We start from the raw sequence: 24,776 nt of genomic DNA on the forward strand, positions 1-24,776 counted from the left end.
CGATGCAACGCAACGCGTAAAAAGACAGTATAAGTAATTATAATCATTAATTATGTCCCCAATGGATGCAACAAATGCCTCGTTTATAATGGGTTTTATTGGTTTTGTCTCATTGCTCAGGGACACGGCATCACAGTATGGTAAGGGGCGTAACATTTCCGTCACACGGTTGAGGAATTCGGCCAATCACAACGCACTAAACAGCTGGCCAATCAGAGCACACCTCACTTTTCAGAACGATGAGCTTTGTAAAAATCGACGCGTTTCAGAAAGGTGGGGCATAGAGGAGAAACAATAATGTACAGTATGTGGAAAATAATGTGTTTTTTGAACCTTAAACAGCATAAACACATTTCATTACACCAAATACACAAAATAATGTTATTTTTTAGCAACGTCATATGACCCCTTTAAAACAAATATGCCACTCCATATGCTATATGAGACATTAATAAATTTGTATAAAATTAAAATATGAATAAACTCTTATAAGGACAAAAGTTAATCACTTGAAGTCACATGTTTCTTTTTACGTGTTTCTTGCACGATTAGGTACCATTTGTATAAGGAGGGCCAGCTCTCCTCACACCACATCATTCAGTCAAACAACACATGTAACAGCTCGTAAACAAATGTTCTCATGATGACACACTTCAAGTCACTGAAACAGCAGCAGAACAGAAAAATGCCAACATTTGACATCTCTGTAATACCTCCACTGTGACCCACAAGGCTTGCATCCAAATCCTGTCACAGTGTTTTTATAATCCCTGCCGGCAGGCACATTAGTATGGTTAAGCAGTCCTATTTTTCCCATCTCAGACGATGTGTGTTGAAAAACATCTTATGACTAAGCTCCATAAGCATTTACTCTAAATACACTATACCGTATGTGCAAAATGCAAGCCTGATAACAGTGTCTAACCAGACAGCAGACATATGCACTGCTATCTGGCAGACAGTGGCAGCACTGTTGGCTTTGGTTAAACCACTGCGAACTATTAGGTCAGCCTACATTGTGGTCATTGTCTTTACTCCCACACCACCCCCCCAAAAGTCACCACTGCGCAATACATGAAGAGAAAAAGGCTTTTAGCATGACAATTCTAGGCCAGATCTAAAGTAAAGCTAACACAAATTTCATTTGCTTGTCACAACTACAAAAAAAAAACAAAAAAACTAAAAACAGAGAAACCAAAAAAGATCCAGTTAGATTATTTACACGGTGTGTTCTTTGATTTATTTGACATAAGTAAACTACACTACCGCTCAAAATTTTGTGGTCATTAAGATTTTTTGAAATGTTTTTGAAAGAAAGTTTCTCATGTTCACAGAATTACTGTTTGTTTAGTTGTTTATATACAGTATACATATACTATATATATATATATACACATACATATATACATATTTACAAAGCAAATTTTTCCTGTTATGGCAACTGAATGTTCAGCAGCCATTACTCCAGTCTTCAGTGTCACATGATCCTTCAGAAATCATTCTAATATGCTGATTTGCTGCTCAAGAAGTATTTTTTATGATTAACAATGCTGAAAACAGTTGTAATGCTCAATTCTTTTGTGGATACATTTTTTCAGAATCTTTTGATGAACGTTCAAAAGGACAGCATTTATTTGAAATATTTGTTTGTAGCATTATAAATGTCTTTTCTGTCACTTTTGAGCAATTGAATGCATTCTTGCTGAATAAACATTTTTAGGTAAAGGTCCTACTGACCCCAAACTTTTGGAAGGTAGCATGTTGCATCTTTTTATTGGGGACGGCTTTAATAATTTAAAAATGAAACTTTATTACCATGTTTATTGAGTGTCTTGTGGCTATACAGCTGAGAAGGTCTAAACCAGGGGTGTCAAACTCAATTTCTGGAGGGCCGGAGCCCTGCAGAGTTTAGATTCAACCTTAATTAAACACATCTGATCCAACTAATCAAGTCCCTCAGGCTTATTTGAAAACTACATGGTATGTGTGTTGGAGCAGGGTTGCAGAAAAACTCTGCAGGGCTCCGGCCCTCCAGGAATTGAGTTTGACACCCCTGGTCTAAACGGTGGGTCGCTATCCCACAATCCACTTATGCATCTACCCCATTACTTGATCTTTGCTGTCACATATAATCCATACCCAATTACCTCCAGTCTAGTGCATCTGCTCTGCTTCCGGCACAAAATAAGTGGCTCTCATTGGGCTTTCCAAAGTCTGATTGATTTAACACAGATTTATGAATCTTCAACATGATCCCTAGGTAAGTGATCTGCACAAACCTCCATCCCACCCTTTGCTTTTTCTGCAGTGCCTGGAGCACAAGGCTGGAGAAACAGAAGAAAAAAAGATGTCAAGTGTTGTGTTGTTGGCTGCACTCGCTGGGGAACAGCAGGGAGAGCTGATTCACCACATGGCTGACATATTTGTCCTCAGTGTAAATGACCAACATAACCTGTGTACTTCAATATGCTGTAATCATCAGTTTTAGAGCTGGAAATTATTCCCCAAATTTTCATCAAAGCATTCAAAATCAAGCTTAAACTGGTAAATAAACAAATACAAAACATAAAACAGAGAAAAACTATTTTCGATTGAACAATTTCTAAGTCACTAATCAAATAAGTACATTTGTGACTAGGGCTGGGTATCGGGTTCGATGCTTTTAGGCACCGACCAAATTGCCTTGTTACCATCGATTATTGAAAAATGTCTTGCCATTTGGTACAAAATTTCAATACCTAAGCGGTTAATCAATGAAAAATAATAGGTGTGTTTGACTTGACACGCCGCTGCGCAGATTGATCTGTGTTTGACATCAAAGTACCGCAAGAGTGATTCGAAAGCTTACGGAGCAGTCTGTTCCCTATCGAGCATTCACTCTACATTGCAAGAATCGCATGTGGGAACTCCTCCCCTTCTCCAATTTCCTGAAGTCTTATAGGATAATGCCAGTTCAATAAACTGGCCAATTGACACTCATCTATGCAAATCGCATGCAAATACTGACAGGCTTGGCGGGCAGGAGACCGTCTACACATCTGTGCCGTTCCTCGGCCACGCTTGACGCGGACCTCAGGCTGCATTCTAATCCTTGTAGACTTACATTAAGTCACTCCTTAATGCGCAGATCACTCCTTCCGGCCTCTTCGGTGACGCAGTGGAGTCTATTATCAAGCGCTTCTCTGAGGCACAAAGCGCGCAAAGGTGATGAGTCACGTGATGCCCCGGCGTGTGTTCCATTCACCATCGAGATCACGATCCTCTTCTGCACACTGCTCCGTTAAGGGAATGGCTAAGCAGCCCTCGGCTGCCAAGCCTTCGTCCTGACGGACCTGCCAAGAGGAGTAGAGAGCTCGCTGGAGGCCCGGCCCTCATTATGTTCCCCTTGCTCCTGCAGGCGAAAAATGCAAGGTTCAAATTTCTGTTTGCCAATTTAAACATAAGCGCTAGAGGTGTGCCATATCATACCGTCCACTATAATACGGGTATAAATTTTTACATGATAAAAAAGTGTCATATCGCGATATCAATGATATAGCGGCACGATGACGTATGGCGCATTTACGTTCCCTAGTGTGCACAACAACAACACCACAAACCCAATAGGTGTGTTCGACTTGAAGCAGCGCTGCGCAGACTGAACGGCGTATGACATCAAAGTATTGGTTCTAGAGCATATTCGAGAGCACACTCTTACCGTCAAAAATAGGTGAGGCACCTATTTTTAGCGAAGCGGCGCGGAGAGCTGCTTCTGGGACGCTTCTGAAACGTGCTGTGGTGCGGCTGGTGTAAACACAAGCATTGACTAGAGTGTCCGTGATCAGCTCTGGTGGCCGCGTCGGAGCTGTAAAGCGCCGCAGACACGTGCAGTGTAAATAAGGGGTAAGTCACTCTCGCTGTATTTTGATGTCATACACCAATCGGTCTGCTTCAAGTCGAACACACAGCTGCTGCTGCCACCTTATGACAGTAAGATTTATACTTCGAATTAGGTAGTCTGTCATCGATGACAGTAGCTCATTGGAAAAGGATGGAAAATGCCCTTCATTTTGTTTGCACTAATAAATGTTGCTGCCTGCCAGCTGCAATCACCAATAAAACATTGTTCCATATTTGTTTCTATCATCATAAATATCGTTATCGCAAATATTCTTGAAATATCGTGATATCATTTTGAGGCTATATCGCCCACCCCTAATAAGCACTCTCTCAAAAGAGCTGTTTCCTCCTCATCCTATCTGTACACGTTTAGCCTTGCCGGGGCGAGGCACCAGTCTTTGAACATCGCTGCCAGTGATAGCGACCGGAGTGACATGGCCGTTATGTCAGTTCCTAGATGCATGGAGAGCTATTCCAGGCGTTTCACGCTGGCTGCTGAGCATAATAGAACACAGGTTTTCTCTCCAGTTCAGATACAGACCCCCCTGTTTCAACGGCGTGACTCCATCACTGACATTGCCTCAAAATGCCCCTGTTTTGAGACAAGAGGTTCACAGCCTGCTCCTTTGTGGTACCCAAGAGAGATGGGGGACTCCGTCCGATCATGTACCTGAGACCCATCAAAACAGCACTTCACAAGTACGCGTTCAGGCTGACAACTCTGAAGCAGATCCTGGCACAAACCGTTCCGGGGACTGGTTTGCATCCGTAGATCTGACAGATGCATACTTCCATATTCAGATAGCACCATGCCACAGATGCTTTCTGAGGTTTGCTTTCGAGGGCACAGCATAGCAGTGGTCAATGCTCCCATTCAAGCTGGCTTTAGCACTCGACATGCATGGATGCGATGTGCATGGATACTATCTGGACAATTGGCTGATTTTAGCCCATTCACGAGATGTGCTTATCAGTCATACAGACGTGCTGCTTCGCCATTGGGAGTCCCTATATGCTGCGCATGGATATGCAGAAGAGCATGTTCACCCCCAGTCAGTCTATAACATATCTGGGTGTGTAACGTTATTTCGACTCAGTGGAGATGCGAGCCCGCCTCTCTCAAGAGGCCATAGCGACCATTGATCAGCTCTGCACCGCTTCAGACCAGGCTGGTCTATTCCCTTGAGGGACTTTCAGAGGCTTCTGGGATTTATTGCGTCGGCCTTATAAATCAGTTTGCCACCTGGGTCTTCTGCACATAAACCGCTTGGATCTGAAAGCGGTGTCCTTAGCCCTAGTGGCTTTTCTGCCGCAGCTGGAACAGCAACATGTGCTGATTTACACCAACAACATGTCTGTGGTTTCGTACATAAATCGCCAAGGAGGCAAGCACTCCAGAGCCATTTTCCAGCAGGCTGCAAGCCTCTTATTATGGGCGGATCGTCATCTACTCTCCATCAGATTGACGCTTATCCCCAGTCTCCTAAACCACGGAGCGGACATGCTTTTGAGGAATGGAATTTCTCACAGGGAGTGGAGACTGCATCCCAGTTCGGTTCGAATGATTTGGGACCGCTCCAGGAGAGGAGTTGGATCTGTTTGCGACAAGCAAGAACACACATTTCCGATGTTTTCACTCCCCCCTGATTGGAGACGCTCAGATGTCTGTACGCACTTAAATGAGGAGTGTTTGCGTAATGGTGCTGTGATAAAGATTTCGACCCGGCGAGCTGCCCCGTGTCGGATGTTCCATGTTTTCTGCAGCACAGACTAGATAACGGGAGCCTACCATCAGTGTTAAAGGTTTATGTGGCCGCTTTTGCTTTGTTTCGTTCCCCGGTTAACGGGCAATCGATCAGGAAGCATGCGCTGGTGGTCAGATTTCTCAGGGCAGCGAGGAGACTACATCCCCCATGCCGCCTTCAGTGCCACCGTGGGACCTAATGCTGGTTTTAAAAGCTCTCTCTCTGCCCCCGTTTGAGCCCTTGGAATCTGCTGCTATGAGGAAGCTCCCTCAAAGCTGCTCTGCTTCTTGCCCTTGCCTCGACTAAGCGCATGGAAGATTTGCACACGCTCTTGGTGGATGACGATTGTATTTGCTTTGGGTCTGGGGACTGCAGTGTTACTCTCCGGCCCAAACCCGGCAACGTGCCTAAAGCTATCTCTACCCCCTTTAAGGTGCAGATCATTTCTTTGCCCGCTTTGTCTGTGGAGCCATTGACCTTGTGTGACACCGAGGCCCAGAGCGCCATTTGCCTGTCAGGACTTTAAGGATTTGTATTGACTGCTCAGCCGTCTTTCGTCAGTCTGACCAGCTCTTCGTGTGCTAAGGTGGCTGTGCTAAGGGATGAGCAGTAGACTAAGCAGATGTTTTCTCACTTGATAGTGGACGCTATCGTGTCGGCTTATGCGAGCCATTGACAGGAATGCTCTTTCAATATCAGAGCCCATATGACACAAGCTATTGCCTCTTCATTGGCCTGGTCTAAAGGTACATCTATTCTGGATATATGCTTTGCATCTGGTTGGTCTTCAGAGAATACTTTCGCCAGGTTCTACAAGCTGGATGTGCTGTCATTGGTGTCTCAAGTGCTTTCGGTGAGTCTCTAACCTCAATTGTTCTTCTAGTTTATTGCTATGCTTGCAATTTTAGCACAGTTTGTTACCGCGTGTAGCTGTTGACACTGTGCAGTTCTATGTACATTTCATGTGCTTGGAAATTGTGTTTCTAACCCATGCTTGGTGTAGTCGTCTTCTTGTTTGGGCTGATCATCGCTGCTCTCAACATCAGAGCTCATACGACGAGGGCTATTGCCTTTTCATAGGTCTGGTCTAGAGTCTATTCAGGATATGTTTTGCAGCCGACTGGTCTTCACAGAATACTTTCGCTAGGTTTTACAAGTTGGACGTGCCATCCTTGGCGTCTCAAGCACTCGGTGAGTCTCTAGCCTCACTTGTCTTTCTAGCTATTGCTATACTTGCACTGAGTGCAGTTTGTTACCGCCTGTGCTGTTGACACTGTGCAGGACTATTTACATTTTTATGTATGCGCTTTTTACTTATTGCTTTACTTGCATTGACTGCAGTTTGTTACAGCATGTGCTGTTGACACTGTGCAGGACTATTTAAATTTTTTATGTGCTTTGTACTGTTGCTATACTTGCACTGATTTATACTGCCCGCCAAGCCTGTCAGTATTTGCATGCGATTTGCATAGATGAGCGTCAATTGGCCAGTTTATTGAACTGGCATTATCCTATTAGACTTCAGGAAATTGGAGAAGGGGAGGAGTTCCCACATGCGATTCTCACAATGTCTCGTTCCCACTCTCAGGGAACCGAGGTTACGATAGTAACCGGCGACGCTCTCTATAGCTCTTGCGGTACTTTGATATCATACACCGATCGGTCTGTGCAGCCCTGCGTCAAGTCGAACACACCTACTAGTTTACGCAGTCGCCCACAGACATGGCTCACAAGTGAGACTGTAGTGTGTAAGCCTCTTCCTCTAAGTCAGAACAGCGATCGCGGAAGAGGAAACACCGGCAGACAGCGCTGGAAGCTGCTAATGTCATCAGTAAATCAGTGGAAAATGAACAGAAATTATGATTCTGTCTGAGTTATGCGTTTTAAAACAAAAACGCACCCTAAATGATGTGGAAACTGAAAACTATTTGAACTTTATTAAAAGTATTTGCACAGAATTATTGTGTTGGTTACATTTTGTTACTTTGTGCTTTTTTTTTGTTCCTTTGTGCAGTGGCTCAGGAGATGAGTCTTTGAGTCTGTAAAAACATCAACAAGCTGAAGCAAGGTTTTTTTTATTTTAGGTAATGTAATCTTGTTAAAACAGATTTCATAAAATTGGTATCAAAAAAAGTATCGTTCAGGAACCGGCATCGAAGTCAAGGTATCGGTATTGATATCGAAAATTTTGGAACGATACCCAGCCCTATTTGTGACGTTGATCATGTGACTAATTGTACAGACTGACTGATGCTTCTGCTTCCACTGAAATGCAAGATGCTCTTTGGATCATCTCAAATCATGCTAAAGAACATGTCCATCAGACAAAAACTTAATGCAGCTCTAGAGCAGCTGACAAACCAAACACATTTACAAATACCATAATTACATGGTAATTTTTCAATTTCACTTTTCACTCAAATTGTTGTGCTGATAATGTACTTAATGAAAAAAACAACAAAAACAAATTTAAAAAGACAAAGCATTTTTTACTTGTAGACATTTGAACAAAGAGGAGAAAGTAAAAAAACAGGAGGGATGAAAATTGAAAAGAGAGAAGCAGAAGTGAGAAGTAATAAGAAGGGGAACGGGATGTGGTTTTGTTCTGAGGTGTCACTTGAAAAGTGACACCATACTATCAGGGAGCAGAGACTTGACCTCTGCTATAAACACTAGAGCGACACTGGATGCACAAAAACACACCACAACACTGCCTTACATTCTTTTTTATTTTCAGTCTTCATCACACACACACACACACACACACACACACAAAAGCATACAACAATGCAATAAAATGAAACAATAAAATCAAATTATGATCAAACAGCAATTTTCAGCTTATTACGGCCCAAGCTACTTAATTTACTCACCCCCATGTCATCCAAGATGTTCATGTCGTTCTGTCTTCAGTCGCCAAGGAATTAAGGTTTTTGAGGAAAACATTCCAGGATTTTCCTCCATATAATGGACTTCAATTACGTGCATTTGTGGTTAAAAAGTATATACGGTTTAATTTTTTTAAGAAAATGACTGATCGTTTCGCTAGATAAGACCCCTATTCTTCGGCTGGGATCTTGTAGAGCCCTTTGAAGCTGCATTGAAACTGCAGTTTGGACCTTCAGCCCGTTGGCCACCACTGAAGTCCATTATATGGAAAAAAATCCTGGAATGTTTTCCTCAAAAACCTTAATTTCTTTGATCTGAAGAAAGAAAGACATGGACATCTTGGATGACATGGGGGTGAGAATTTGGATCATTGAAATCATTTAAAAAAATGTATAGATCATTAAAAGTTTTGATAACACTTTACAATAAGGTCTCATTTGTTCCCTTTGTGGGTGTGATTTTTTTCAGCACTCCTCCAAGAGCAATCATGCAATTCACACTAAGCTTTGTCTACATGATGACAATATATTAAAAATGCTAAATTGCGAATGGTTTTTGGATATCCTGAATGGTGTTGCCGTGGTTATTCATTAAACTAAGGGCAAATAAGCGAAACTATACTTTTATTATATCTTTAAAGTGCTTTGTCCAAATTCCTCAAAACTTTTTTTACATACAGAGAGCAAGTCATTCTGAAGAAATATGCTTAGTTTCATGAATTTTCGATGCTCTTGGGTTTAACAGAAAATTGAATGTTAGTTAATAAAAATGTTAATTTTGAAAAATAAATGTTAGTTCCCAGTACATTAACTAATGTTAACATATACAACTTTAAATTTTAATTAACAATGTATTAGTCAATTTTGAACTTAATATGAACAAATATTCATAAAAGCTATATAAATATTGTTCATGTTAACTATAGTTATTAAACGGCTCTGTGGAATACTTGATTCTGATTGGTCAGTCGCGACATTCCAAGGTATGTTATCCCACAATAACAACCGGTAAAAGCTGATAACACAGGCTCATCCGGGTAACTGAAGTCGGCGCTGTACTCTTGCTAAGAACCGTTTTACTTCGTGGAAGCTTTGCGTTTGGTTAGCTAATAAAATATTAAAACTCAATTCAATATTATGTGTACAATTATTTAATTATATCATCCTGGTAACGCAGACTCACTCTCTCGTTTCATTCAAATGCAGCTGCTGCCATTTTGCGACAATTGTTTTGTACACTGTAATGGATTATAAGATAACTAACAAACTGGTAAGATTTTAAAACAGTTTTGTCTTAAATAAATATATTTTATCGCCTTAATTATTTCCGCCTCCGCTTCGCGTTAGGGTCCTGATCACCCTGTAGGGGTTATTCTGCGATTACAACCGACTAAATGTACATTATCCCTTACTTAATTATTGTTAACAAATTGTAGCATCTGCTTAAAATCATGGATGATCATTGGGGTTTTATGCCTTTTAGCCTTTTGACATTTGCATATAAATTACAGACATGGCCCCACATTCTACATTTATATGGGTGCTAAATTGCCAAATACTGCCATTCTTTGTTCTTCTCTCTCTCTCTCTTTCCTTCATTCTGTATATATGTGTTTTGCTTAGTCTTGTTGTATGTTAGCTGTAGTTTCATTGGTTTCATTGCTTATATTCACAATTAATTGCCTATGTGTACTGCTCACAATTCGGAGTCACTGAATGTTTGAAGTCTTGCTACATGCTAAATTACTGCTAGTACTGCATAAAGAAGGAAAGCTACTTTCCTTGGCCAGGAAAATAATCTTTCCTTGAATTGATAAATGATTATATTGTCTGCTCGGTGGACGGACAGATCAAATAATTGTAATATTGATTCTGCTACAGTTAATTCTAAGATCTAATCTAAATATTCATTATTGATTGTAACCAGTTTATAATTAATGATAAATATTTCCCTTTTGAGCTAATTTGCTACAAAATGAAACGTTATTGTAAAGTGTTACCAAAGTTTTATATATTGTTCCCTTTTGTGTGTGTGTGTGTGTGTGTGTGTGTATCTGTTTCACACTCTGAAGAAGAGCGATGCTTAATTTATTGTAAAAATTATAATTAGTGCATTACCCAAGCAGGAAGTTTATAATTATAGAGACTGCCTGAGGGGAAACATTGTCAAACTTCACCATTCTCCAGCCATTCTGAAGCATGTCATGTTCTAGAATAATCCTTTCATTGCTGTAACCCTTAAAAACAGACCGCCAGAGGGTTACTCTAAATCCATGTGCCCGCTGTGCAGTTTTCCTGATGCCACAGGGGTTGTGGTTGCGCTGATGGCTTGGGCCCGTCATTGCTGCTTGCAGCTATATTTTATTTGTTCTTTTTCATCACATGAACCATACCTGAACTACTCCACACAAATTGTAAGAAACTTTCAGCTTTTATAGAAAAAGAGTTCACTTCCCCCTATTTAACGGGGTCATATACTTTCTTTAAAATTATTTTTACACTTATAATATAAGTAGTTTTTGTCTCTGAAACAACCAAAGGTTGAGTTTTACCATTTTCCAACTTCTTTCTGACCTAAAAACAGTCAGTTTTTCACTGCTGCTCCTTCAAGAAACTTACCTTTTAATTATGGAATGAGGTAGAGTTTTCCCCAGCTCTGCTTGCAGGTTTGCTGTTGTGTTAAATATTGTTTTTAACTCCACAATCCTTCAATAACAGCCTTTTTGCTAAGCCTGTGGTACACTCAGCAAGTACACAAAACAATCTATGTTAAATGCGCCACACAAATGATCAAAGTTAGATTAAAATGATCAGGGTCCTTGTAAAATAAAATAAAAACTTCAGCCACTCTTTCCTAAATTTGGGAAAGGTCTTTTTCTGAAAAATTGGAAAATTTGATCGTAATAAAAATTATAAAAGAATACCCACAGTTAAATGTTCAATACTGAGTATTAATTGTATTAATAAATCACCATGTTGAAGGCAAGCCAAAAAAGGCACATGGAAACCAGAACAGACTAATAGCCATAGCAATTTCTACTAGAAAGCCCTCTGAGCAGCCGTTCAACATTGAGACTATTAGATGTGTAATCCTGTTTGTGGGTAATAGGTCATACTTCAGAATCCATCAGCTCGATGTGCAGCTTGGGGACTAGCTGCTGTTTTTTAATGCAATGTAGCATTTCTTAGATGATGTTTTATTGTCTCCTAACCTAATAAGTTTGCATCAAGACAGAGTTGTCATTTAAATTCCCTTATGTAAATTGAACTCATGTGCTGTGTCTTATTTTGCTACTCAGTTCAACAGATAGACAAAATAGACTTTTATTTTCTAAAAATATGCTTCCTTTTTCACATGAACACACAGTCAGACACACTCATATAACCTAATATGTTTTGAAAAGGAACTGCATGTCCATGTTGCAACCCACAAAGTAACATAATTAGCTGCACTTGGGTCCATCACACAATAGATCATTATATTTCATGTGGCTTCAGTCCTACCACAACATGATTATGATTCAGATTCAAATGCAAATGTAAAGCCTGATGGCCCAGTGGACATTACAACTTCAAATAAAGTCATGTTTAAAAGGTACTAGGCTGTTATTGTATGGAGTTTCCAATTTTGAATAAAAACTTCTTCTAAATGAATAAATGTAAATGTAATGGTTGATTGCTTTATATACCAGCCAGACAGCCTGTTCATATCTAAGTGAGCAGTTTTTGACCAAAATAAACTATGCTGTGGACCAGAGGTTATGTCGATTGACTGAAGTCTAGATACGTGAGAGTATGATCTGCATTAACAAAATTTCCTAAATTAACACAGGGCCAGTGTGATTTAGTGTTATGACTTTAGTCCACTGGGGTGGCCGAGGTGATTGACATGTGAGCTAAGGGTGAGTGAGGCTCCTGTAATTGGCTTCTTATTTTCAGAAGAAACATTTCCATTGAGGTTAGGAAGTAAAGGCGAAGGCTAAGACAGGATTCAGGAACATCTAGGCAGAGTAGAAAGTTTGGATTACCCGCAATGATGTTTTCAAATTTAGTGTGTGATGTGTGCATGCCTGCGTTGCTGAAACAGAGAAAATTGTGAGGTGGGCCTCACATAAAAATGAGCCCATTTATCCAAAAAGAAAGAACACAGAGTGAGACTTTCTGTCTTCAGACAGTTTGATTTCTGTCCAAAAGAATACATGAAACAGATGAGTTACTGTTGTGTGAGGAAACTAGCAATAAATCATAGTTAACACAAATGTTTGTCTCTTGTGCATATCTGAGATTGGTAGTAGTTGTCACACTAGGATTAAGGCATTATATCCAGGTGGGTCGGCAGTGTGTTAATGAAAAATACACAGATATTAGCCCAGTATTGAGGGTAAAAGAGATGTGTTTGTACATTATAGTCATTAATTTAATCGCTCAAAAGAAACTCATAAAGAGATTTTTAAGATTCACTTAAGGGCCTTTCGCACCACTTTAGTTCCAGAACTAAATGTACAGTACTAAAGTACTGGGACGATTTTGCGCAAACTATTTCCCAGTACCATTTAAAGGGTTGCATTCGCACCGACAGTGGGTACTAAGAAGAGACGCAAGCCGGTCGACAGCGTCGACTTACGTCACGATTAGTACCAGTTGTGCTGGTTAGACCCTGCTCCGGAGTAGGAGCTAATTTGGTTCTCGAAAAAGGCAGTCCGGTACTAAAATCGCACCCAGTTCCGGCTATGCGAAAAGTGGGTAGTTCCACAATTAGTTCTGGTACTATGAAAAGGTTCCCGCGGTGCGAAAGGCCCTTTAGTCCTAGTGAAGGTTTGGTACTTTTACAGCTAACCACATCAGGTTTAGTGGGTACACAAGAAGAATACCTAACAGGATTTAAATAAAGCTTTCTACATGAACAAAGACAAACCTCAAATAAAATGTAAAAAACTTAAAGTTAATTTTTCATGATTTTAGGAACATTTCTACACATTTCATGAAAACAGACATACAGACGCACACAAATCCACACAAGAAACACTGAGTGCATTCATTCACTCACTCAAACGTGCAGACTTTGACTTGGAATATCCAAGGGGATCATGTCCATATTCAAAGGTCATTGTTCAGATTTGTAAGTTTGGTTACACTCTTTAGAAATCACCCAAGAACAGAATTACAACTGTTAATTAGGTTGATTCATTCAGTAATAATAATGAAATGGATAAGTGCATTAAGACATGTAATGGAGATACACATATTTAAAGCTAAATCAACCTATGGATTCAATATTCTATTATTCGGATTATATGTCTTTCTCTATGTAAGAGTCTTTGACGTTGTCAATATGTTAATACTGTACTGTGATCATATTTGACACAAATACACATACTCTAATGCTCAAATATGTAAACACGAAAAAGCACTAGTTCTTGCAACAACATCACACTTAAAAATGTATGAATGAATGTTTTTGTATTAGCCTCAGGCCCATATAACAAAACATATAGCAAACCAAGTGGTAATTATTTTCGTACCAGGAAACACAGCACAAGCACACTTCTGAAGCTAAACCATGCACAAATAAAGTTTATACTGAATATGAAAGTTAATATTTATATTGTTCAAAAATAATACAAAGAATTTGGACACTTTAATGGTGAAATGTTAGTGGAACATAAATAATGTATTTATAGTTAATGTGATGAACTATGTGCATATACTACACTCCCCATTACATCAGTTATTTAAAGGGGTCATATGATGTTGCTAAAAAGAACATTATTTTGTGTTTCGGTTTAAGGTTCAAAAAACACATTATTTTCCACATACTGTACATTATTGTTTCTCCTCTATGCCCCGCCTTTCTTCTAATTTCACTCGCGCGCCCCCCAACAGCCCCCCCCCATTACTGTATTCACACTGAATTACTTTACTAACATCAACATAACGCAAATATCCATTAAAGCTATTAAAGCAGCGAATGATTTTTCTTTTGCCCTTTTTGATTAACATTTTTATAAGAAATGCACGGATCCGTTATAGCCTACTGATGTACATCTGATATTTTCTTTACTGTTTACGTTCACTTAAAACAACCGACTGTGCTTACAAGGATACTTGTCAAGACAGCCATTGGTATTCACCTGCTGTCTGAGAAGGCTATCTGTTTGTGCACTTCAGGTGTGTGAGCGGTGCGCATAGAAACGCTCTATCACGCTTAAAATTACTTTAATGTTTAAACTGACAAGACTTAAAACACGTGAGAATGAAAAACTTTCTTGAGGAAGCAGCACTGGCCTGATTGTTAAGACAGTTTTGGAGGCTAAGGTGACAGATAGGGGGGCTGAAACCCACCTAAAAAGGGTTTAGAACCGCGCCTGGTATAGCGTGCGTAATTATACTGAAACATAAATATATATAACCAGTTTACCTGATTCAATGTGATGGCTGAGCCTGTTTCTGAGATAATAACATGCCAATCCGTGGTTGGATTTCCGACACGGCTAATTGTAAATCATCTTACACTGTCAATAAGCAAACACTTCAAAGAGAAAGGAAAAATTGAAATCGCATCATATGACCCCTTTAATACAATACAATGGCTCCGAAAACTAATGTTACTTCTGAAAAATAGTCTAGAATCATCTGCGTGAATAGATGCTACTTACATTAATTACATTTTTTTTAAACACAATGAAATTCATACACTTTTAATTTTGACAAGTATACAAATACAAACACCTAACATAAACAACAACAACAAAAAAACAACGCAAAAGCTTACATTTACAACATGCCGTCAGACTTATTAAACAGTATCAATGAAAGAGGCAAATAAAGTATAGGATCAGACAGTGTAGCATTTTTTTACTCCCCACTAGGGGTGGGCGATATGACCAAAATCTTATTTCACGGTATGATACATTTTATTTCAAGATAACGATATGTACCTCGATATAGCTATTTTTATTTTATTTTAGTTATTAAAATTAAGAAAAAGAAGCAAATTACAAGCACAACCGAACAAATAAATATGAAATAAACTTTTAATTTATTCAGCTACAGTAGGCCTGGTTTATTTAACATGTAGTAAGAAATATTACAGAAATTGTATAAATAAAGTGTATAAATAAAACACTGCATAGTCTTCACTGTATCAATCAAACATAATTAACATTAATAATGACAGACAGCAGCAGGTAAATAAGGCTGCTGTCCCTTTAAGACCGACTGCATGGATCCAATATACTGAAACACATCCGGTTTTCACCCAACTGTTTTACATTTATTTAACATATAACCGACTGTGTTTACTTGAATACTCCACACGACGGGCATTATGACATTACTGTGTGCGTATTTGACCATTCAAGCACAATAAAACACAAAAGAGATCCGTTTTCGCGATCGCATGCTGTCGAGAAAGGGGTCGATATTCAGAAGCTAAATGTGTTAGAATATCACTCTCTGGCCCAGATTTTACTTACATTCAAGTCCTTGTTTTCCATGCCCCAATAAAATGCATACACACAAACGTAAACTGCCAAATACTCTGCTCTCACATATGGTATCCCCCCACACTTCTACTTCCACTCTTTTCCCCTGTTTGCCTCTCATCTTTTTAATGTGTTGAGGGGTTCTTCCCTTTTCAGTTGCTATGCAACAAATGCATTTACACTGATATGAAGAGTCCTGTGCCAGTAAACAATATGCAATACTTTTTCATTTAGAAACACATATAGTGGAACTCACAAACAACAAGTCCCAATATGCACTGCAATCACTGATCTTTCTCTCTATCTCTAAAGCAGCGCACAAACTCTCCTTCACAAATGCCTTGTATGGTCTTTTTTCCGCTGAAGTCTGGCTTCAGGTAATTTGTAAACATAATGGGCCAAGGAAGTCTCTCCAAATGCCAGAGCTGATATTGAGCAGGGCTCATCTCATCTACTCACTCCATGCAATTAGGTGGGACTTAACTGTGCATGTCATTTATATAAATCGCTCTGTAATTTTTTTATAGGTTTAAACAAACTGGATTCTGCTACTTCTGTTTCTCTTGTAATACAGAATGATGATTTATGAATATGTTCCTGGATCTGCATATACATAAATCTGAGGAGTATGTGATTGTGTTTGTGTGTGTATGAGTTTTGACTTCCTGAAAGTGTTGCCTTCCTCTTAAGTAGCTTTTTTCCACTGCTATTTACAGAAACAGCCAAGCAGAAACAATGTTTGTCTAGGTATACTCTAAAGAGTGAACCTTGGGAACTAATTCAGTGGTTGTAAACATCTGGGAGGAATGAATATAGAAGAATATGAGAACAAAGGACTCAAAGGCTTGTTGTTGTTGCAATACCACCAAAAGTCAGCCAGTTCCGGCAAATGCGGATTGGCACTTTAAAAATGTCCCAAGGCACCTTCATCAGAGGAAAACAAGGGTTGCTGGCATCAGAAAGACACTGGCATGAGTCACACCGAAGCAGGGAGCTCTGGCATACTTGTCCGTGAAGCAAAAAAGCAAACAAGATGTGACACATCAGTCTTAGTGTTACTTAATGTCTGAAATGGTTTTTATGCAACAGCATTTTAGCTTTGAATGCTGTTTTTCCAGCTGCAGTAGCAGGCTAAATTGTGGTAAAGCAGGCCAGAGGGGGAAAAAGCATATCAACAGCAGTTTTTTCCACAACAGACCCAGATAGGCTATATTTAAAAGAACAGAGTGAAGAAAAAAATCAATTGAAAAATTATGTCTGTGGAGAAGACTGCTGAAAATCTAAAGTTACTTCGATTGTATTGAACAACAACAATTTTCAGTCTGGAGACTTTTTGCAGGGAACACAGCTTTACAGCTGTCAATGTGACCGAATTACAGGGAGGTTTTCTTTACTTTCTTAATCTGTCTGGCAAACAGCATACCACAGTACCCTCAGATAGCAGATTTTCCTCTGTCTGTGCTCTATATAGGCTTCATCTAATTATTGTGTGTCCGTACAATATCAGCAGAGTTTAATATAATTACTTTAGGCTCACTGTAAATATTTGAGGTTGAAAATGTCCCTTATAACCTAATGGCAGCAGTGCATGTCAGAAAGAAGTAACAACATATTGTAAGTTGTTTTTTTAAAAACTGGCTGATTAGAGACCAGTTTTGTGGTTTCTCTTACAATGGTGGAAATCACAGAATGGGATAAGGACGTCGGTCCAGAGTCAGCGTGAGAGGCAGTAAAGCACAAGCTCTGGTTCAATCAGCATTCCCCAAACACTCCGGGGCAGCCAGGAACGTGAAAACTACCAATTTCCACAGGATCAGACTTCCACAACCAAATCAGGGCTATCAGTTTTTCTTTATTTTGTTTCAGCTTGCCTTTGGTCTTACAGCTCAGGAAATAGCTTGAGGTTTGGACCATGACCAGAGCAGAGCTCTCTAAAGCTATACAGCCTTCATTCACTGCAACAGAACAAATGACTAACACAGAAACATGATACATACATTACATGTAATGAAAATTGTACACATCCACGGTTGTGTGATATATATTTTTTTCTAATCATGACCAATTGTATTAATAATAATTAGGGCTAAGTTGACAATATCAATTTCTCAATTTTAATCAATCTTTATTTTGATGAACCAATATTGATTCTTAAATGCCAAGATCAATCTTTTAGTCTATACATTTTTTTTGTTGACGTGTGAACAAAACTTCACTAAAGATTATTTGTGCATGTGCATGCCATCATATGAATCGCAATACGTTTTGTGCTTTGTTACTTTTGATATTAAACAAAGTCTCAGCTTTCAAATTCTGTCAATTTTATCAGGAAATCCAAACAATAAATGTCATTTTGTTACTCTTTAACGTGGAGTGACAACTCGCTGCAGCCAAATTAGTTGGTATTCAATCAATAGTGTGGAACACTTGAACCAATCATCTTTTTCTCTTTTCTAATTACAGCGTGAAATAAACATGAATGAAAATCAGAAGGTATGTTGAAAGAAAAAGTACAACTTAATGAAATGTATCATCTCTCATGTAACCTTTAAATCAGGTTTTCAACTGCAGAAAGACAAAACGACTTGTAAACAATATGTAACATAACATTACATTTACCTCATCAGGAAAGCCATTCAATGTCCATAACTTGCTAGTCAGCTAGAAAAAAAAATGGCTCTAGAAAAGAGCATTTTGCTAAATACATGCACTATATTACATAGGCTATTCATTTTATGACTCATATTCATTAGATATTACAGTAAAAAATATATTATAGTTATGTACCAACTAGGGATGTCAATTTTCGATCATTTCCATGATCGATCGTCGTTTAAATTAACGATCAATTAATCGATTAATCGTTAACTTTAATGCAGCAAAATGCATCTATTGCAGCAGCACGCAGTCACCGGCATGACAGGATGTGCAAAAGCCACTCAAAAAAAAAAACCCGCTTTCTCACCCGAATTAAAGGGGTTTTAGTCTGAATAAAATGCTAGTAGCAGGATCGTAAAATGAATAGATGATTATGATCATTTGATAAAATGAAGAGAGCGCGCCGTACGTTTGAGATCATTTTACTTTGTTGACTGTTTCCTATCCCGACACGGAGACCGCTGAACGCGCCTCTTTAAATGGTTTCGTGGTGCTCGTCTCTGAAATTATTTTCTCAAGTAGATTAAGTGAATGCGTATGTCTCCTTAAATCTGCGTCCAGGGTTATGTGCATACTAAATCTCAGGTTTAAGTGAGGTTTCTGACTAACCGCTTGACCTTAGTTTAAGTTGTACTCAGTTACGTTAACCATGTATATGATTTCAGAGTTAATTAAGTTGTACGTAGTTATATTAGCTATCGGGGTCTAGACAAGGAGTTCTAGAAGAACCGCTGATTAATGTTTGAGCATTACATGGGTAACTGTAGGGGGCTAAACAAACCTACTATTTAAAGTATATTAAATAGTATTAGCCACAAACCTCTGGATAAGGTTCAGACTGGCGAGTTTTGTGATCGTGGAGCCCACGCATGGCGGCCGCCGTGAGGTATCCTAAAAACGACATAGATTCCTAATGAACGAGTAAAATACAAAGTAAAGAGTTAACTAGAATAATCAAATGTAAGAATAATTAGAGACCGACAAACAACCGATCTCCCTTTCAACCTAAATTCGAGGTAATACTAAAATGGAGTCAGATTAGATAATAAAATGGAGCCAGATTTGAGTTAAACTTAAATTGAATAACTCTGCGCGCTGAAAAGACTGAACACGCAAGTAACCTTCATCCATTCACTGGATACCTTCCTTGGACCAAGTGTGTGGACCTTACATCACCTTACATCCCTAGTACCAACTGACATGGTTCTCTGGACAATGTACTAGGGCTGTTGCGGTGAAGGAATTTCTCTTGCGGTAATGCTGAGTGGCTCAATAGCGCGGTATGTGGTATTATCGGCATATGTATAAATATACAGTAGTGTGAAAAAGTGTTGGCCCCCTTCCTGATTTCTTGTTTTTTTGCATGTTTGTCACACTTTAATGTTTCAGATCATCAAACAAATTTAAATATTAGTAAAAGATAACACAAGTGTCTGTGTGTGTATGTGTTACGATATAACAAGGTCATATTTAGAAACCAATGAAACCGAAACCAAATAGCGTCGAAACAGGAAGTGAAGTAAACAAAAGAGAATGACAAAATAACGATCCACATAACAGAACATAAACGTGACAATAAGATCGTTAGGCTATTGTTAGCCTATATGTATAACAGTTCTTTCTGATCTTCGAATCTGACTGAACAAGAGACTTTCTATTGATATTTCCACCTGCGCATTCTAGACGGGCTGTCAGTCAGTCTTTAAACCATTCATTCATCTACACGTTCAAAAACACTGATTCATTCAAAGAGAGACGTAATGAAACACGCTGTTGAAATCATTTTAACTTTGAGCGCCACGTTAGAAGCCTCAGCTGACCAATGCGTCGATGCTAAGACAGAGATTTGGCTTTCCTTGGACATGACAACCTATTTTCACAAATATATATGACTCGCAAGTAATCACACATGCTCAGTTGATCTCTCTCTCATTCGCTGTCTGTTTAGGCTTGTTAAGTGCAAATCTACGGAGCCTCTGTACAAATCAGAATGGTACACATTATGTTATCATTACTAACTTATTTAATATTCAGTACACATTCACGAAGTGTAAAACGAGAAGGGCATAACCCTATGAAAAAAGAAAACACGCAAAAATCGCGGTTGCTGCGGTTCTTGCATTCCTCTGCTCGTCAATAGCGCGGTATTACGATATTGCGGTTATCGCGACATCCCTACAATATACAGAATATACAGCAGTTGAGAGACCTTTTTTCCTTATGAAAAATGTATGTACTGTACCTCATATATCCAAATGATCCAAATGAGAATTGAATCAAGATCAGAATCAAATAGAAACAAGAGCTTGTGAATCAAATTGATTTGTGATTCTGTGTCACTATTTGGCCCTAATAAAAATGAAGATATAAAAACAAAAAGTATTTATGCCAACACCTACTTAAAAATAAATGTCTATATGTCTAGAAAATGTCTAAGTCCTGATGTAGGCTAATGGCCAAGATATAAAAGACTTATTGATATGACAAGAGGGAGCCAGTGAAGTGGTGCGTTCAGACAAAGAGCAACATTTCCAGCAGCTACTGGTCAATAATACGCTGTTTGCCAACAGTCCGCAAATGCAGAGCTTCAACTAGACACAGCTTCTTAGTCATATGGTAACATCTAGACTTGTGGAGTGTAACCACAACTTGTGTAGTGTAGGCTCCCCCTCCCCCACGAACCATGTGATGGGGCCATATTCACAAGTAGTGATGTCGTGCTCAAGAGATGTAAATGCTAAACCACTCAAAAAAACATGATACAAACAAGGCGGACACAATTCTAGAATGGAACGCTGTTCTCTAATCTTTCCTTTGCTTCACAGGGATGCAGTTGGACTGACAAAGGCTGTCTTCACACTGCCTCTCGGACATGTCAATCAGCACAGCTCTCATTTTCTGTCTGAATCAATAATAAACATTCAAATGTGTGATGCATTTATTGTTTGCTGTTACTGTAAATACATTTAGGCTGCATATTGTGTACTTGATGGTTTATGTGACATCTTTGTGAAGCAGAATAGTTCTACATAGCAAATTTAACCATAATAAAATGGGCTCATACTGCTATGACTGCCCCCCTCCCATTTAGGGTCAGGGCCCCTACTCAGTGTGGGGCTGCTAGGGTGTCTTGTATGCCTGTGTGTGTAGCATGAAAGCTTACAGCATGAAATATACATCTATAGCACCCTGGGCTAATGACCTGTCACTTTTATTCTGTATTTTGATGGATGTCGTGATCTATGATTAAGTGTGGCAATGTAATTCTCAGCATGGACTCATTAATCACTATGTAGCAAATGACACAAACATTCACACACACAGTAACAATGCTAGCTAACTTGCAAGAGTTGCAGCATCTAATTTCTAAATATCACCTTGTGATCTTTGCACCCTAAATACAGAATACAAACTAATTAAAATGCAATTTTCTTGAATATCTTCACATTTTAGACTCTTCGCGCTTGTCCCAATTGCATATATCTTACCCTAAAAAGCACATACTACTCAAACATGACAGACACAGCAGGACTTTATGAATGACAGATTGGGTACTGTAATGGAAGCTCTCTACAGCCAGTGTTCGGTGAGGGAGTGGGAATGCTGTGAATTATGATGCCTTTCTCCATGTCAGGGGGAGCAGAGGGGGGCAGCAGTCTTTGAGCCCACTCCAAAACAAACACAAGCGGATGGCTGACTCTCACACGACTGCGGCTATTCCGTTTCCATCTGGGAAAGCTATAATTATTCAGTGTGTGGAGTCACTAACTTTACACTTGCCTTTGCTTTACACACACATATCTATACGCAAAAATCGCGGTTGCTGCGGTTCTTGCATTCCTCTGCTCGTCAATAGCGCGGTATTACGATATTGCGGTTATCGCGACATCCCTACAATATACAGCTATTTAGTTAGTTGAGAGACCTTTTTTCCTTATGAAAAATGTATGTACTGTACCTCATATATCCAAATGAACTAATATCGAATTGAATCAAGATCAGAATCAAATAGAAACAAGAGCTTGTGAATCAAATTGATTTGTGATTCTGTGTCACTATTTGGCCCTAATAAAAATGAAGATATAAAAACAAAAAGTATTTATGCCAACACCTACTTAAAAATAAATGTCTATATGTCTAGAAAATGTCTAAGTCCTGATGTAGGCTAATGGCCAAGATATAAAAGACTTATTGATATGACAAGAGGGAGCCAGTGAAGTGGTGCGTTCAGACAAAGAGCAACATTTCCAGCAGCTACTGGTCAATAATACGCTGTTTGCCAACAGTCCGCAAATGCAGAGCTTCAACTAGACACAGCTTCTTAGTCATATGGTAACATCTAGACTTGTGGAGTGTAACCACAACTTGTGTAGTGTAGGCTCCCCCTCCCCCACGAACCATGTGATGGGGCCATATTCACAAGTAGTGATGTCGTGCTCAAGAGATGTAAATGCTAAACCACTCAAAAAAACATGATACAAACAAGGCGGACACAATTCTAGAATGGAACGCTGTTCTCTAATCTTTCCTTTGCTTCACAGGGATGCAGTTGGACTGACAAAGGCTGTCTTCACACTGCCTCTCGGACATGTCAATCAGCACAGCTCTCATTTTCTGTCTGAATCAATAATAAACATTCAAATGTGTGATGCATTTATTGTTTGCTGTTACTGTAAATACATTTAGGCTGCATATTGTGTACTTGATGGTTTATGTGACATCTTTGTGAAGCAGAATAGTTCTACATAGCAAATTTAACCATAATAAAATGGGCTCATACTGCTATGACTGCCCCCCTCCCATTTAGGGTCAGGGCCCCTACTCAGTGTGGGGCTGCTAGGGTGTCTTGTATGCCTGTGTGTGTAGCATGAAAGCTTACAGCATGAAATATACATCTATAGCACCCTGGGCTAATGACCTGTCACTTTTATTCTGTATTTTGATGGATGTCGTGATCTATGATTAAGTGTGGCAATGTAATTCTCAGCATGGACTCATTAATCACTATGTAGCAAATGACACAAACATTCACACACACAGTAACAATGCTAGCTAACTTGCAAGAGTTGCAGCATCTAATTTCTAAATATCACCTTGTGATCTTTGCACCCTAAATACAGAATACAAACTAATTAAAATGCAATTTTCTTGAATATCTTCACATTTTAGACTCTTCGCGCTTGTCCCAATTGCATATATCTTACCCTAAAAAGCACATACTACTCAAACATGACAGACACAGCAGGACTTTATGAATGACAGATTGGGTACTGTAATGGAAGCTCTCTACAGCCAGTGTTCGGTGAGGGAGTGGGAATGCTGTGAATTATGATGCCTTTCTCCATGTCAGGGGGAGCAGAGGGGGGCAGCAGTCTTTGAGCCCACTCCAAAACAAACACAAGCGGATGGCTGACTCTCACACGACTGCGGCTATTCCGTTTCCATCTGGGAAAGCTATAATTATTCAGTGTGTGGAGTCACTAACTTTACACTTGCCTTTGCTTTACACACACATATCTATGTACATAGAGAGAAACTGTCAACATACTAGTACACTACATGCACATGCATGTATAGACACCAGAGAAGACATTAACAAGTGTTTGAGTTATTACTGTGAGTGTGGAGCATAAAACAAACATGAAGTTCACTGTGGATGCTGTGATAGACATACAGACAGACAGATATACACACAAACAGATAGGTCTATAGACAGATAGATAGAGCCTTCAAATATTTATAATGTTCTGTTGGTTATGTTATATGATGAAGTGTATCGCTTTGAATTAAACAGTGTCACATTTCTAAGAATGTGTGGTGGTTTGCTATGACAATATTAGGTTTCTGTGGCCTAACTGTATTCCTACAGTCTAATACAAACAACCGGTGCACAAAATAACACAGTCAAAGACAAGGTATGACACTATGACACACCCACAAACATGCTCACACAGGATACATGCAGCGGAATGTACTCGGGGAAGGTTACTCAGAGACAAGTATCATAAAGAGGTTCACTGAGAAATGGCTGACAGGTGACATCTTGTTATGATGATACAATAAGTGTGACATGATTGCAGCAGTTTGGCAGGAAGCTGACAAAGTTGAGGGATAGGGAAAAT

The 24,776-nt window shown here is 39.2% G+C and overlaps 1 protein-coding gene across 2 annotated transcripts in view; it reads right to left on the reverse strand.

Moving 5' to 3' along the window:
• LOC107664410 (multiple epidermal growth factor-like domains protein 9) overlaps positions 1-24,776 on the reverse strand; it is a 108,829-nt gene that overhangs the window by 68,598 nt on the left and 15,455 nt on the right. The gene's annotated exons all lie outside the window — the stretch shown is intronic.

The sequence above is a fragment of the Sinocyclocheilus anshuiensis genome, unplaced genomic scaffold (genome assembly GCF_001515605.1).
Source record: "Sinocyclocheilus anshuiensis isolate Anshui unplaced genomic scaffold, SAMN03320099.WGS_v1.1 scaffold351, whole genome shotgun sequence".
Taxonomy (NCBI): domain Eukaryota; kingdom Metazoa; phylum Chordata; class Actinopteri; order Cypriniformes; family Cyprinidae; genus Sinocyclocheilus; species Sinocyclocheilus anshuiensis.